We start from the raw sequence: 15353 nt of genomic DNA, 5'->3' as shown, positions 1-15353 counted from the left end.
CTGTCCATCAAAACCCGAGACGCTTAGCCCAGACGATAACGTGCGATCCTTATCCAGATACACTCGGTTCGTATCTCTCTCTGTTCGGGCATCTGCATCGTGCCTGACATGCCCCTTCTCTCCACGCGAATGCCAGGCCAGTGCCTTGAAACAGGACATGCTTGCCACCCTACAACATAATAATTATCTCACTCCTTTCAAACATAAATAACGCCTAGGCTTCAGATTGCATCGCTAAGTAACGCAATAATTAGGTATTAAACCAAAATTTTGAAATATTAATTACACCATCACCCTTTTTTACATATTTACTACCACTGTATGTTGCAATTGTATTTCTGCACTCTTCAACTTCGGTCACCTTTGTACATTTTTCGACTATCACCTGGTTAACTTAAGATTGGCTTCACATCGTTTCGCCTATTTACGCCGTTGCATTATCTTGTGGTGGATTTACAACAGGAAACACACGATACATACATTAATACCTGTTAAAATATTCACAGATATTTACCTCCGTTGTTATTCTTCCTGGCTGCCATGTGGTCTGACTGTTTATCGTGTCTTGTTCTGGCCTGTCCTCGTGTCTTTTTTTATTATGTTGTTGGTTTTGAATTTTGGTTAGATGATTCTACAGGGTATGTTCAAAGCAACAGGATGCTACAATAAACGATTTTAAAATGTTATCTTTCACTAAGCAGTTTAGATCTGATGCGGAAAAAAAATTGCGCAGATAATTTTTGTGAAGAAATTTTGAAAACTGCCATCCGAAGGCCGGGATGGGGAAAACAATACTAAAATGTATCTCAGAGAAACAGGATGCAAACTTGGCTTACGTGCGTTACACAAGAGCATGTACAATAGCGGGCTTTGGTACAAAAACGTCAAGTTCCTAGTGGGACCCGCAGGTAAACACCGCGAGTGTCTGTATGATTCCGTTTTTCCCCTGAACAAGAACTTCCACGTATGCCAATAATAACCATCAAGAAACACACACACAATGAAATACAGTGGGTCATGACAACTGAAAGACAGACGTAGGACGCAGTGGTGTAACGGTCAACAATTCAAATCATAAGGCTGCCAATTCACTAACATGACAACAGTTACAGTTATAATATATGCATAACAGACATATGATCACATAAACATCCCACAAGCCCGAAAATTCCTTAACAGCGTTGCCACGACAACAATTACAATAATTTGTACATAAAAGATGCAAACAGTCATACATATTCTTCTATTAAAATAATATTACCGAAGAGTTACTTTAGCTTCACTGTTCCGCAGACGGTTGTGAATATTTGTGCAGAACTTGCAAGACAAGAGAGCGGAAACATGAGCCAACAATAGTTTCATTGTTGTTCCCCGAGACACGAGACAGTTACGAGGTGTTGGGTACCACCCGGACAGTGAAGCATAGCCACTAGGTTGCTGTGTCACCGCGGACACAGCAGCAAGGCAGCGCGACGGACTTATACCGCTAGAAGACCCGAACCGGCCTCAGGAAGCGTGGCCACGCGCTGATTTTTGTATGAAACTAACAGCAGTTTGTCGTGATGACAACGGAATAGGCAGGCTCGACTTCCAGCCATCCCGTTTTAACGGGAAAGCAATTTTTTTTATGTCCCGATGTTCTGATATATTATGTTTCAAAGGAAAACACCGATCTGCAACAGGCGATCCAGCAAGTCTACACACTACCTTACAAAACATGGGTTTCTGAAATTAACTTCTTAAAACACAGTGTTTACTATGTATACCACCTCTTAATATTCAGTAACTCTGCATTGTGTCTTTAAGAGTGTATTTATAGATGTCCAAAGATTCACAGCAATTATTATCACAGAATAGCATTTACCAATTACTGATCTTTGTAACAGAGACCCTCTTTGTCTCTGAGTACCTGCTAAGTTCTGCCCTTCCACAATGTTCGCTCAACAACCAACAGTTTATCTCTTCCACAAGAGTCCTGTACTCACAGTTGTGTTCTATTTTGTACATTGGAGAGGAGATGAATTACTATTATTGCTATTGTCGCGCAGTCCTTCAGAAGCTGAGAGTACGCTCACCTTTTACAGTCAAGATATTCTCCGCTTTTCACAGAACCGGAAGGTTAGTCACCGCGTTCACAACGGCCCCGCTACAGGTCCCTACCCTGAGCCAAAAAAATCCAATCCACACTCTCCCACCCTGTTAACCAAAGACCCAGTTTAATATTAACATCCGATCTACGCCTACATCTTCTGAGTTGCCGCATTTCTTCGGGCTTTCCAACAATAATTTTGTACGCACCTCTTATCTCCCAACGCGTGCTACATGTCCATCCTTGGTTTTGTCATCCTTAAAATATTTGGTGAAGAGTACAAAATGTGAATCTCCTCCTGCCACTTTATCCCTCTTGTCTAAACAGTCTCCTCAGCCACCCTTTTCTCCAACAACTGCAGTCTTTGTTCCCGTTATGTGAAAAGCGAAATTTCTCTCTCATGAACAACGTAACGCCATTTTAATTTTATAACTTCAGACATTCCTTTCAGTTTTAATTTATGTGATAACATTTTTATAACCAACAATAAATCAGTAACACTAAAACATACTGCTGAGTCAACTAACGAAGTTCGATTTTTTATTATAGATAAACCTTTACTTCCCTTTGTTCCTTGGTCTATTTCTTTTATTCAGCTATGAAAATTCAGCATCGGAAAAAAACAAACCACATTATAATCACGATAATACTTAAAATACCACATGAACCACAAACACTACAGCAAAACGGGTAAAGTCAGAATAAATAAGCAAGCCCCTGCAAGGCACCATTAATTTGAAACGTGTGAAATGCTAACCACTTGTTTGCTTCAAGTCCGATGATTTCCTCGGGCAGGGTATGAAGTGGCGACACGTCGGATCTCCTACCTGGTTCTCAGACCTAACCGTGCAGATGCGCTGCGAACAGCTGAGCTTATGGACTATTGTGTGTTAGTCACGTTCCGAACTCATTACCGTTTTCGCAATGATGAAGAAGCAGGAAAGGAATTTTGCTGACCATACGGCTTCCGCGTTAGAAACCTATTTTAGCAACGTAGGGTGTTTGAAGGGATGACAACTTCATGTAAAATTTACCATAAATTTAGTTCCGGGTTTACCGATCGTCACCTAACCACTTTATAATATGCATTCCTTGTACCCATTCCACAGTACAAATCCATCTTGAGAAGATAATATCAGATGAAATGGACGATAAACTCCGATCATATCGTTAATGTATTCACAAAAGCCCGCCAGATGGATCAAATCCACACATTCACACCCCGTTTCTGCAATTTTAGTATTAGCCTCTTCGGTTTCCCAAATGGCCTCGTCCCTTCCGATTTTCCGACAAAGTTTTCGTATTAATTTCTTATATCTTGTTAACGATAAATGCATAACCAGTTTTCTAACTCCCTTTCTTGTTCGTATACTCTCAGTTCTGTTAAACCAGTGTTCCGCAACGTTCTTTTGCCCGCGGTACACCCTGATTTGTCAGACACAAGATGTCACACCACAAAATGTTGTCTCACGAAAAGGGTGTACGAAATTATATACATGGCCATAATATAATGCAGGCATATGAAACTAAGACATTGAATCTATCGACGATGAAAGATAAGATCTTCTTCCTATGCCGTGCGAATGTGAAATTTCTTATAGAAATTTGCGTTACACCTGAAAACTTGTGACGGCACACCAGTTAGACAACCAACGCGAAGGCAGAGTCCAAAAACTTTGACGAATACGATCGTCTCATATAGAACTATGTAGTGGGCGAGCAGCCACTCCTTGCATTGCAGAGATACACATGCCTGAGTGTCGGATCAGGAAATGGCAGTGCCTAGTTTGAAACCTGCCCGGAATATTTTGTTCTACCTGCATCAACACACAAAGAACTCGTGATCGACCTGGGAATAAAGAAGAAATGTCTCCTATAGTAGATTAATGTTTCAACTGGCGGAGCAAGGCAAAAAGAATTAGATGTTCAATACACAAATGTTATTAGTTTGGATGTACAACTACCGAACAGCACTTTCATTCGGAAGAGATTCAGTTCGATTCTAGACCCAGTTACCAGATGTACTGAGGTTCTCGTAATTTCTCTCAACCTCCGCACACCCTCTATTGTTTCAACCTCGTCATTGAATGGCCCAATCACCTGAGAGAACGTTCATTGGATGATCCGCGTCATACAGTGTCCCAAAAAGATGTATACATGCATTCAATTAATGAAATAAAGACATCTGAATAAACTATACCATCACATACGTCAGCAATGCCACTAAATTGTGCTGTGTGTTCATCTTTTTAGGACATTCTGCAGTTCTCAAATCTGGCTACTTATTCAGTTATTGGGTTTCCCATATGAGATTTTCCTGTGGCTCTGTGAAACAATGAAATTACATGATCCAGTCTGGTTTAAACAGGGCTTAATCGTAGTACAAATCAACGCTGAATCACTAACAGTTTATTACCGTCGATACTATGATGCAAGATATCGCGGTTCCATCATCAAATCAAAAGATACACAAGAGCTCTTAAAACAGAATGTCGGAAATAAATGTTAAAACTGAGATTTCTGGTTCTCACGGCTGAAAAGATGTCCATGGTGGTCTTCTGGTCTATGACGCCGCGTGGACAGCAACGTTTCTGATGAACATACAGCCTCCATCTTCAGGGTTGAAATATGGGGCCAGGTAGAGGCTTTGCATTAAGACATTTTCTTTATTCACACTGTACTTCGGTAATTGCAGACTTGTAATAGGCCCTAGTAGTAGTGGTAGCAGTAATAGTTGTTGTGAATCTCACATCATAGTAATGGTGTAGGCTGGTGATAAATTTCCACAATGGGAGTCATGATTTGTGAAGAGCAACGCACGCCCAATCCGGGCCAAGACATGTAACCCATGTGGAATATTTCAAAATGCAAGAGCGGTATATGTATGTCGGAACGTTACTTCCCCAATTTACGAATATTTCAAACAGCAAAGAACATCATGGGATCGGTGCACTGTAAAAGAGGTCCTTGGCTCGTTGCTTCTTGTTCTTGATGCCAAACACGTGCCAGAAATTCTTTTCCCCGGCTGCCTCTAACTATGATGTAGGTATCGTGTAGGTAGGTGCTTCTTTTCTGTATCTGGTCGCTTGGCCGAGTATTCTGAGATTTGTTTAGCGTTATGCCTTGTAGTTACGACCGGCCTTCGCCTACACAAACAAGTCTTTACAACAAGTAAGAAAATTTGTTTACAATCAGAGCCACGACGTTAATGAGTTCGAAACCTGGACTTCCACAGTGACAACCGCCAGAAAACTAAGTGATCAGTTGCGATTTCAGATTCCAGTACGACGGTAACCGTTGTGTGGTTTAGTACTTTAAAAAGTACAAAAGTGAAGAAGTGGAGGTATAGCTCCATGCATTCTTAACATTGGGTACCCATAGGACATGCATATACGTATATCCCCCAAATTCATAATTTTAAGACTCCAAGCCTCAAACTATGAGAGAGAGGGGGGAGTACGGAGTGAGAAAGAGAGGAACCTAGTGGAAGTTGTGATTTTAACAAAATGGGTGTGCGAGAATGCAGCATAACTCCAATAAAACATTTTGCAATTCAAAATCCCTGCCAAGGTCTCAGTGTGAAAAGAACCTGTAGCAGCTCCTTAAGAGCATTTCTCGTAAGCCAAAAAATGTTCGCTACGCCACTGTAAGCTGGATATTAACCCCGCTCCGCTGCTGATGAGACAAAATTACCCTTAGCTCTTGTTTTGCTTATTTTGAGCTAAAAATTCTGAAACACTGTTTCACTTACCTACGATGGTACCATGGCATTTCAAAGTGAGGGGTGTCTAGTGCTTAGAATACGAGCCCAGAATCCATATAAAATATGCCGATTTAGATCCTAACCGTCGTCACTAACCTTAAAAATCTATTAATATAATGCCAACCAATAGTCTAATAGCAGCTGTAGAACGCCCACAGCCAAAATGGTTTATATCAGACACTGCAAAGTGCCCAATAAGATATTGGTATGAAGACACCACAAATGTCAGAAAAGAATATTAAAGACCACAATGCGAAATGAACTTCATTCTCTGATGCTCACGGCTTACTGCTAGGCCACGCACATACCAGACACTCGCACAAAATAACAACTACAAATACAACAATCTAAACGTGACGTAATGACTTAAAGAAGGGGGGTCAATCACCTCAACAAGGTCATCTGCAAGAGACCTTCTATACTCAAGTAGCATTCAATCTGTACCACACCCTCTGCACCACGAACATGTTTCAACGACTGCAAACCAACAAAGGAAATCAATGAATATTTAACAAACTCGTGCGTAACAAACAATGGTTAATTCGTCTAACAGTCAACGTGTATTTTTTAAATCCCTTTCACTTTAAACCAGCGTCCAAAGCGTGATATACTAGTGTTGTTTTATGGACAAGAATTCCATGGAGCAGAGACGTGCTTGGGAATTTAAGAGTTGCTCTGATCATCGAAAAATGTTCTGCTTTTATGGAACCCAAAGTTAATAAAAGTTTGCCACTGTACCTTACCCTGAGCCAGTGAGTCTTATTTCTTTAACATCCATTTGAACTGCTGTTTATCCCGTCTCCAAAGTGCTCTTGCATACTCGGGCATTACCATTAAAACTCTCATGCGTGGTCTCTGTCCCTCCCCCCACATTTTTTCCTCCGTCATTTGATAACCCTAACAATATCTGTCGAAGAGTACAAATTATGAATATTGTCACAATGAAGGTTTCTCCAGCCTCGTCACTTCCTCGTTTGGTCCAAACATCAAGCATTCCCCTCATCACCCTGTTTTCAAACGTCCACTTAACAAATCATATAAAAATGAAGCAATATGACAAGTAGATAAAATGTGTGTTTGATATTGCAGAATACATCAAGTAACGAAGTGGCGAACGATGATAGCTTTGATGATAAGAGCAAGTGAACTTCCTCACGAACCAGACTGACGTTGAGACGGAAATGCTAAAACGTTGGTGCCACAACTTCACTTCAAATCCTCAGATACCACTATCTGCCAACGTACGTCATTCTCCTTGCATTACACGTGCCGAGCCACACAAACACGCGGATTTTTAAAATGTGATCAAGTGTTACCGAGGTCCAGAACAGAATCGAAATGAATTACGTTTGCTTCATGAACGGAATAAATTCCTTTGATGCCAATGACCTCAGTAATATAAAGCTAGATGGGAATTGCATTGTGCGGAACACACAAGATGTTACATCCGCGTTTACTTTAAATAATGAGGAAAAGCAAGACACATCACAATAACTTCTAACCACTCTGCTAGACAATCTCAAACACATACACAGCTGTTGCTCTGTAACAAATCGCTCTACAGACACAGTTTATTGTATTGTACAGTTTCCTTGTATTTTGTTAAATTTAAGCCCTATCAAAGAACATTTCATACAAAATTTATAGATTTCAAAGATACACAGGTCTACACTTTATACAATGTGCCAGTTCTTAGTACGACGAAGCGCCTTTTGAGAAACATGATGAAGCTTAGTTGACGTTTGTCAATCTAACGTATGAGTTATACCGACTGAGGCAAACAACAATGAAATTCGCTCAACAACATTTAGCGTGGAATTTCAGTGCCAAATTTAATCGAAATCCATTTAATATTCTCGGATGCAGATGTACAGCATTGCCCATTACGAATTAACTTTAATTTCTACACTCAAAGTACACATAAAACACATGGCATAACATATTTTTATGAATTCTTTATGGAATCTTTCGCTTGGAACACTTCTTGATTCGAAAAACAATAAATGAGTAAGACGGACGAGCAGATCTGATTTTTGTCGAACAGTAATGGACGTATTTTGGCAGAGTCATGACTATTGGCGTGACGACGCTCTGCGTCCATGTCACAATTGTTGCACAAGGTGTTCTGAGGCTTATATTGGCTTCATTTTCGTTTCGGAGTCGGCGTCGCAACGCTCGGCGTCTGTTTTTTGCGGCTTCGTGTCAAATGTCATCCAGAGGTTCTTTTGTGCTGCTTCGCACCTTTCTGCGGCGTCGTGCCGCTTGCGTCGGTTTTCCGTCGCAGTGTCGGAACGCATCACTAGGTTAGGCTATGTTAAGTATGGTGTCTAATGTTGGCGTCGGGACAATTAGTGACATGACGCTGCTCGTCAGTTTACCAACGTCGTGTCATCGCTTCCAGAGGCGTTTCTTGGTTAGTTTGGTGTTCAGCGTCGTGTATTGTGCCTTTTCCTGGGCTCATGTTTGCAAAAATGGAATCTTGAGTCAGCGTCTCGTCCATACAAGTTGCGACAATGCGTCGGTTTGCCAGTGTCATGTCTTGTGCCTCCACTAAGCTCATGCACGTTCACTGTGAAATATTCTGTCGACGTCTCGACGCTCTGTGTTGATTTGTATGTATCCTCTCGTGTGGCGTCTCGATGCTTCTGTTGGCTGGATTTGGAATTGAAATAGGCGTTGCGACGCGAAGTGTCGGTTCGACGATGTCGTGTCTTAGGGCATCCAGAGGCTCATCTGCTATACACACTTTAATTCACACAAGAAATGTCCAGTCACAGGCAAACATTCCGCATTCGCTTAAATCTGAAACACGCCCGGCGGAATGAGCTGAAATACCATGTAAAAAACAGTAATTTCTACAGAATTCTACATCTGCCAGTTAACTACTGGATTCACACTCTTCGTAATGCGCACGGCCAGAACATATCTCTGCTTGTGGGAATGGGTAAAAATCATTAGACCTACTTTTAGCGACCAGTCTTCAGTACGAATAATTTTATTAGTAATTTGTGATAAGGTTTCAGATTCAAAGACAGAAGAAGAAAAAACTCTTCATTATGGATCTATGAGATCGTTTTAGGCTCTAAGACTTTTATGCATTTCCTACCCGTCTAAATCACGAGGGTAGCTCACTCACTACCTACATCTTGGGTCCAAATGTCGTCCTGAACATTTAGATTTCATACATTTGCAAATAATGGTCTTGAACATAACAATATCTTCCAAAAGTTGTTCTTATTTGTATGCTTACAAGTTGACACATTATCAAATGATTTAATATATGTTGTTAGTTTCTGACTTTGTTTCAAATCTTTTTTTTCGTGTCGTGTTCACATATTTATTTACCTCTGAACACTGACGTACTTAACAGCGACATTCCAGTAACACATACAACTAAGTTTCACCTGATTTATCCAGCGAACATTTATGACACATTATCCTAGAACAGTTTCTTCTCCAAATATGAGGCTTCCTGAACAGTTAAGATATTTTACTTATTTATTTTTGTACTGCAAGATGACATCTCAACCCTTCCTTCTGAGTAATTTGACAACCTTCACGGCGTATGACATCATCAAACATACTCTTTCCCTGTACAACCCGTACACTTCATTTATGAACGTTTACCAACCCTGAGAGCACTTCAGCACCCACACGGCCACAGATCAGACACGAGTGCATTCTGCAACAAAGTTAACGTTGATGGCTCTGCGACGAAGAAGAAAAGACCTGCGATGAAGGAGGAGCTACATCTTGCCCAGCAACCAACACGACGAACCATGAACCCAACACTCCCTCTTGGATATTATTTTCTCTTTTTTCGTCATTCTTCTTACAGTTGCGTGGTGCAACATATACTCCAAAGAAGGAAATGCCAGGCATACAACCAGGAGAAAGGTGGAGATAAATGTGCAAGTTTCCAGCAACACAGAGTCATCACTGGAAGCGCGATGGAAGATGGGGTGTATCGAGTATCTTGAAGATGTTTCCAACTTCCTTTAAATATTTTTTATTTCATTTTCTTGTACTGCCTGTCCTTTTTTGTCTTCATCTCTCTCTTTCTTCTGTTTAAGTTCTTTTCTGTATATGTCGACGAATAAGAAAAAATGGAAATCTGCTTGGATTCTCCTCAGTGTTCCTCCTCTCAGCAGCATTAACAACAGCGGAAGACAAGACACGCTGGAGGCTGTACAGAGGCACTCGTGGAGGTAGCAGAAGAACCGGTCCTGATGCTGACAGCAACAGCAGCTCAGAACACTTCTTCACAAGTTCGCTGGGCGATACCGCGTACCGACGGACGGACGGATGCACACAGCTAACCGAAGACAATAAACTCTCTCTGGGCTTACAAACAAATGCAAGGGGAGTTTTAGTAACGCCCCACGTACTCTTAAAATCGGCAACCAATGTGGACGCGCTTTGCAGGAAACCGAACCCCGGTCGTATAGCCCTGACTTTCAAAATGTTCCTCGCTCGGTCAGTTGTGAGTACAGAAGAGATTTTGAAGATTTATATTCATCGCCCTGATGACGGAGGCAGTATGACCTCTGAAACGTTGGTTAGCATCGTCCATACTACACAGCGCAACAACCCAGAAGACAGAAATCTTCATACTCATCGCCCTGATGACGGAGGCAGTATGACCTCTGAAACGTTGGTTAACATCGACCATACTACACAGCGCAACAACCCAGAAGACAGAAATCTTCATACTCACCACTGTGAAAACCTCAAATATTACACAGAAGATATTTTGCTCATTTCTTACTTTGTTTAAAGATACTGTATCAACTGTGATATATTTTCTAACATGAAACGAGAAACAACGATATAATTATAAACTACGCCATTGAGTTGAACGTGAGACTATTGTGATGTATCTTAAGCATTTGCCTGTACGGATAAACGCACAGATCATTAGGAAAACATCCCTAACACAGACCTAGGTCTCAATTGGGGATTTTCTGAACACGGGCCAGGCGTGGCAGTCACTGTACAAAGGCCAATGTAGTACAAAGAGCGATATTAAGGAGGCATTCTGTCACTACACAACTATTCACTTCTTCCATTTGATGGTTGTTACTGTTATTCGTTTAATTTATCAGATATTAACGCATTTTTCTCCATAAATATGGACAACACCACAAGTAGAGTTACAACACAACCTAAACTCACATTGTGTTTAAAAAGACCTGCACATTTTCCTGTTGTACTTGGTTTAACTGGATTAACGACTAGACCTGTGTATCTATCTGTTACAGGCATCATCGTGGGACAAAACAGTTTGGGGGGGGGGGGGGGGGGCGCTGTTACTCAAAACGCATAAAGAAAAAGAAAATCCTAACAAGGACTTAACGTAAACCTATCTTCATCTGAAAAAATCTCCGGCCCTGTGAATACAGGAAGAAAACCAACGCAAAACTATCTTTATAAATCGGAAAACGGTTAAAGACGAAATGGAGAAGAAACTCACCTAGTTTGACGTAGTTCACAGGACACAGAGACTTTCCGCTTGAAGATTAACCATAAAATTATAAAGCAACCAGCAATATATAAATTTCAACGAAAGAAAGAACCATCAAGACAACCGTCTGACGACAACGTATTCAACACTACTCTCATGATGGATGGTACACTAAAAATAGAATATTTACATTCTGGATTCCCCATGCAAAAGCAACGAAGTCTGACATTTTCTTTGCAAGGCACGAGTATTCAGATATCGTTGACCAAAGTTTGACCTAAGTTATTAATAAAAATTCGTCACATAAAAAATACGGACATTGCTAGCATCCTGTAATAGGTTTATGACTTTCCTGTTCAAACAGGCATCCTGTTGAAATAACTCAAAGAAAAGCCGCAGACAGAACAGAAAATCATTACAACATCCGGTGGAAGGAATTCTTGTTTTTTATCTCTTCATAAACACAAACGGGTCCAAGGATGCTGATGGTTAAAACAACAGCGTTTTAAAGACGGACGACTGACCATACTAATTAATTTTGAGGGTTGGATTGGCCAGCCTTGAACAAGCAGTTTTATTTTTATTTTGTATCTAGTAAGAAGTTGCGGACTAATTCTGCATAAAAAGATCATACCATGAAACTCGCGTGTGTTACTTGAAAGAGTGCTGTTAAATAATGCGTGTAAAGCCAGCACGTAAAAGTCGCTTTTTCGAATAACATTCTGACTCCTAGCTAACGGACTTTGCTGAGCGTTGTTTCTGCAATGCAACTGATCTTGCTCTAAAATTGCGTAAACGTTCCCAACACGATATCTAGCTCCGAACGAGGTGAAGGGAGCGTGCTATGTTTCGTTACGTAACACGAACGAGACATATTACAAACTAATACACGGCGCTATTCAAACCGTGAACCGCAAGACAATATCGGAATATTATATTTCACTCTGCCTTAATTATAGGTGTAACTCCTTAACTGTGATCCACAAGGCATATTTTACGTATCCTAAAATAGAATTTCCCCAGCAATTTTCCAGAATATATATATATATACACATCCACAAGATCAACATAATAGGAATTCTCCAGGAAACTACTGAACTAATTCTAAAACCACAAATTTAACGAAACTAATCTAACACAACCTGGCCTAACCTAACCCAAAACAACAAACCAAATCCAATGTAACATAAACCATTCCAACATAACCGAAACATATCAGAACCGCATTCGATCAAACCCATCAACGATTAAGGACTTGCATAAAACCTTTCCAGGACTTCTCCAGCCATTCTCCAGCAGTTCTCCAGGATTTCTCTAACTCTTCTCAAGGACTTGTACAGAACATCTACATGACTTTCAATATATTTCTCTAGGATTTCCCCAGGACTTCTCCAGAACGGCTCAAGGACTTCTAAAGAAATTCTGCATACCTTTCCAACACCTATCTAGGATTTCTCCAGTTTTCCAGCACTTCTACGCGATTTCTCAAATTCTTCTCAAGGACTTTTACAGAACATCTACAAGAATTTTAATATATTTCTCTAGGATTTCTCCAGGACTTCTCCAGAATTTCTCCAGCAAATTTCCAGGATACCCACACGTCCACCAGATCAACACGATAGGAATTCTCCATGAAACTACTGAACCAATTCTAAATCCACAACTTTAACTAACCTAACGTAACACAACCTGAGCTAACCTAACACAATATAACCTAACCTAACTAAACTTAACTTAACCTAACCCAAAACAACGCAAACTAAACTAATGTAACCTAAACCATTCCAACATAACCGAAAATAACATATAAAAATACGATTAAAGACGTACAAGTCATGAGAATTTACAAGTGCGTAAGAGTGGTTCCATGACACGGAAAATGTTTTGATACAGGGGTTGAGATTGATGAATCCATTTGTGTTATGCATAATTTAATGTAGATTTAATCGATTTTGACACTACGAGTGTTAACAAGTTGAAGTCCAAACATAATACAAATGATGATAAACATTTCCGAGATGAGTTATCGTCGTTTCTCTACAGCATGATAAAAGTTCACGATGTCTTTGCGAAGGACTGCAAAACCGCGACCATAGTATCTTACACTGATCTTGCATTGAACAGCTTGATGAGATGAGTGACAATGACGTCACTGAGGCAGAGACCAGCAAACCGGACATGCCAAGTGACTCAAGAATGCTGCTGCTGCTGCTGGAGCCGATTACGACACAAGCCAAAGTCTTTTTCCTTGTCGCCATCCGAATGGCCGGTCCCATTAAACTCTGCACAAGTGAAGTCTGTAACTGAGCTTGGAGAGGCACTAAAAATCATCCTGTCATACTACATTAGCCGACGAAATTATCATCACATCCTGTTGATGGAGGCAGCAAGTTCTTCTGGAACGTTGGTCTACCAGAGAACACTGCAACATCCCAGAGGGCAGTCATGTTCATACTCAGGCGTAAAAATCCGAAATCTCACCGAACAGTCAAGAAATTTCCCGCATTTTATACAATCCGTTGGTTCATTGCTGTATTTGGCTCTACCCCGCAAGATGAACCCACTCCGCACCCTCCAACCGCTTCCCAAAGATTCATTTTAATATAATCCACCCATCTACGCATAGGTCTTCCGAAGAATCTCGCCACTTCAGGTTTCCAACAAAAATTCTGTGTAAATTTCTTATCTCCCTCACGAGAGCTACATGCCCCGCCCATGACATCCACGATTTGATCATCCTAATATCTGGCGGAGAGTACAAATGATGGCGCTCCTCATTAAGCAAATTTCTCCACCCTCTTGTCACTTCATCCCTCTTAAATCCAAACAGAGAAACATAACAAGAAGTACGAAGAGACAATACCGACTCCGGACATTTTTATTAACGTCACACACTCTCGCACTGCAGACTGGAAAGCAGAACACCATGAACAAGACGGCAGTGTCCAAAATTTTCAAACAATTTCAACTTGTACGCTTGATGTATGAGCCATCTACATCCAAAAAACGAATTCAATACGTGGAAACTACAGAATAAATAGAGCCCAAAACATTCAGGGAATTCGTTCCATAAGCTGAATGCTGCTTTGATCAAAATTCAGTTAATATATTCTACAGTCAGCTCGAATGGAATGTAAATTCAGGCCCTAGCGACACTTGATTTCATATTACCATGTTATTCATATTCCAACCGCGTCCATGGAACCTTGCCTGAGAAAAATCAAACACAATATGGTATGAAGTAAATTAAAGATTGTGTATGCTTTAAATAAATAACTTGCAGTAGTGAAACTTTTTGGCAATGACAAGAATAAATCACTTGCCCTTTCTTTTCAATACTGTTGGTATTACGTTTTAAATGCAGCTGTAAAAAATATGTACATTTCTAATTATTTTGCGTTCTTCACGCTCTAGGGTGAGATAAGAACACCATCCATATTTGTGTATCGCGATTTTTGCAACCCATTTTCCGAAACAATTGTTGCGCAACAATGGGATCCAAGGGTTCCTGCGATTACATTTATGCGAGAATTATATATATTTCCGGTTTAACAATGTTTATACATTTTTCCGGTACCAAAGGTTATCTTTTTAATCTCTTGGGTTTTTTTTTGGCCCATTGCATCAACCTGGAAGACGGGGTAATTTTTTTTCAAGGTTTTCTTCCTTTGGCCTTTGATAATCCAATATCTCACTACAAGGCAGTAGTTGCTACTTTTGGTCCGCCCCGGGTAATTTATTTCCCCGGTACTCACCATATCTGGTGAGCGTTCCCCTATCCGCTATCTGGGGAGGCGCCCGATGGGAAAGTAGCAACTCCACACTCCAATTGTTGGTCGACATTAAAAGCAACAATGACCTCGGATCACATCAGCGCAACAACGATCTACGTGATATGCCGTTACAATCTCCGTGTACTCCAAGGAGTACAATCTTGTTCTTTTTATTTTCTTTCTTGTATGGCATCCATTACATCCATTCTGGTCACATGATAGGCTATAGCCCCAGAAACATTCTTCAACCTGCAACTGTTCACA

At 40.6% G+C, this 15353-nt stretch overlaps 1 protein-coding gene across 3 annotated transcripts in view; it reads right to left on the bottom strand.

The window, feature by feature from the left end:
- Positions 1-15353, bottom strand: part of aop (ETS variant transcription factor anterior open) — a 142564-nt gene that overhangs the window by 9663 nt on the left and 117548 nt on the right. The window lies entirely within an intron of this gene.

Source organism: Zootermopsis nevadensis, unplaced genomic scaffold (assembly GCF_977971745.1).
Source record: "Zootermopsis nevadensis isolate Lab colony 2312 unplaced genomic scaffold, Znev_1.0 Znev_ptg000022l, whole genome shotgun sequence".
NCBI classification, from domain to species: Eukaryota; Metazoa; Arthropoda; class Insecta; order Blattodea; family Termopsidae; genus Zootermopsis; species Zootermopsis nevadensis.
Note: the sequence above shows the minus strand (reverse complement) of the source record. Positions and strands in the feature narration are given on the sequence as shown.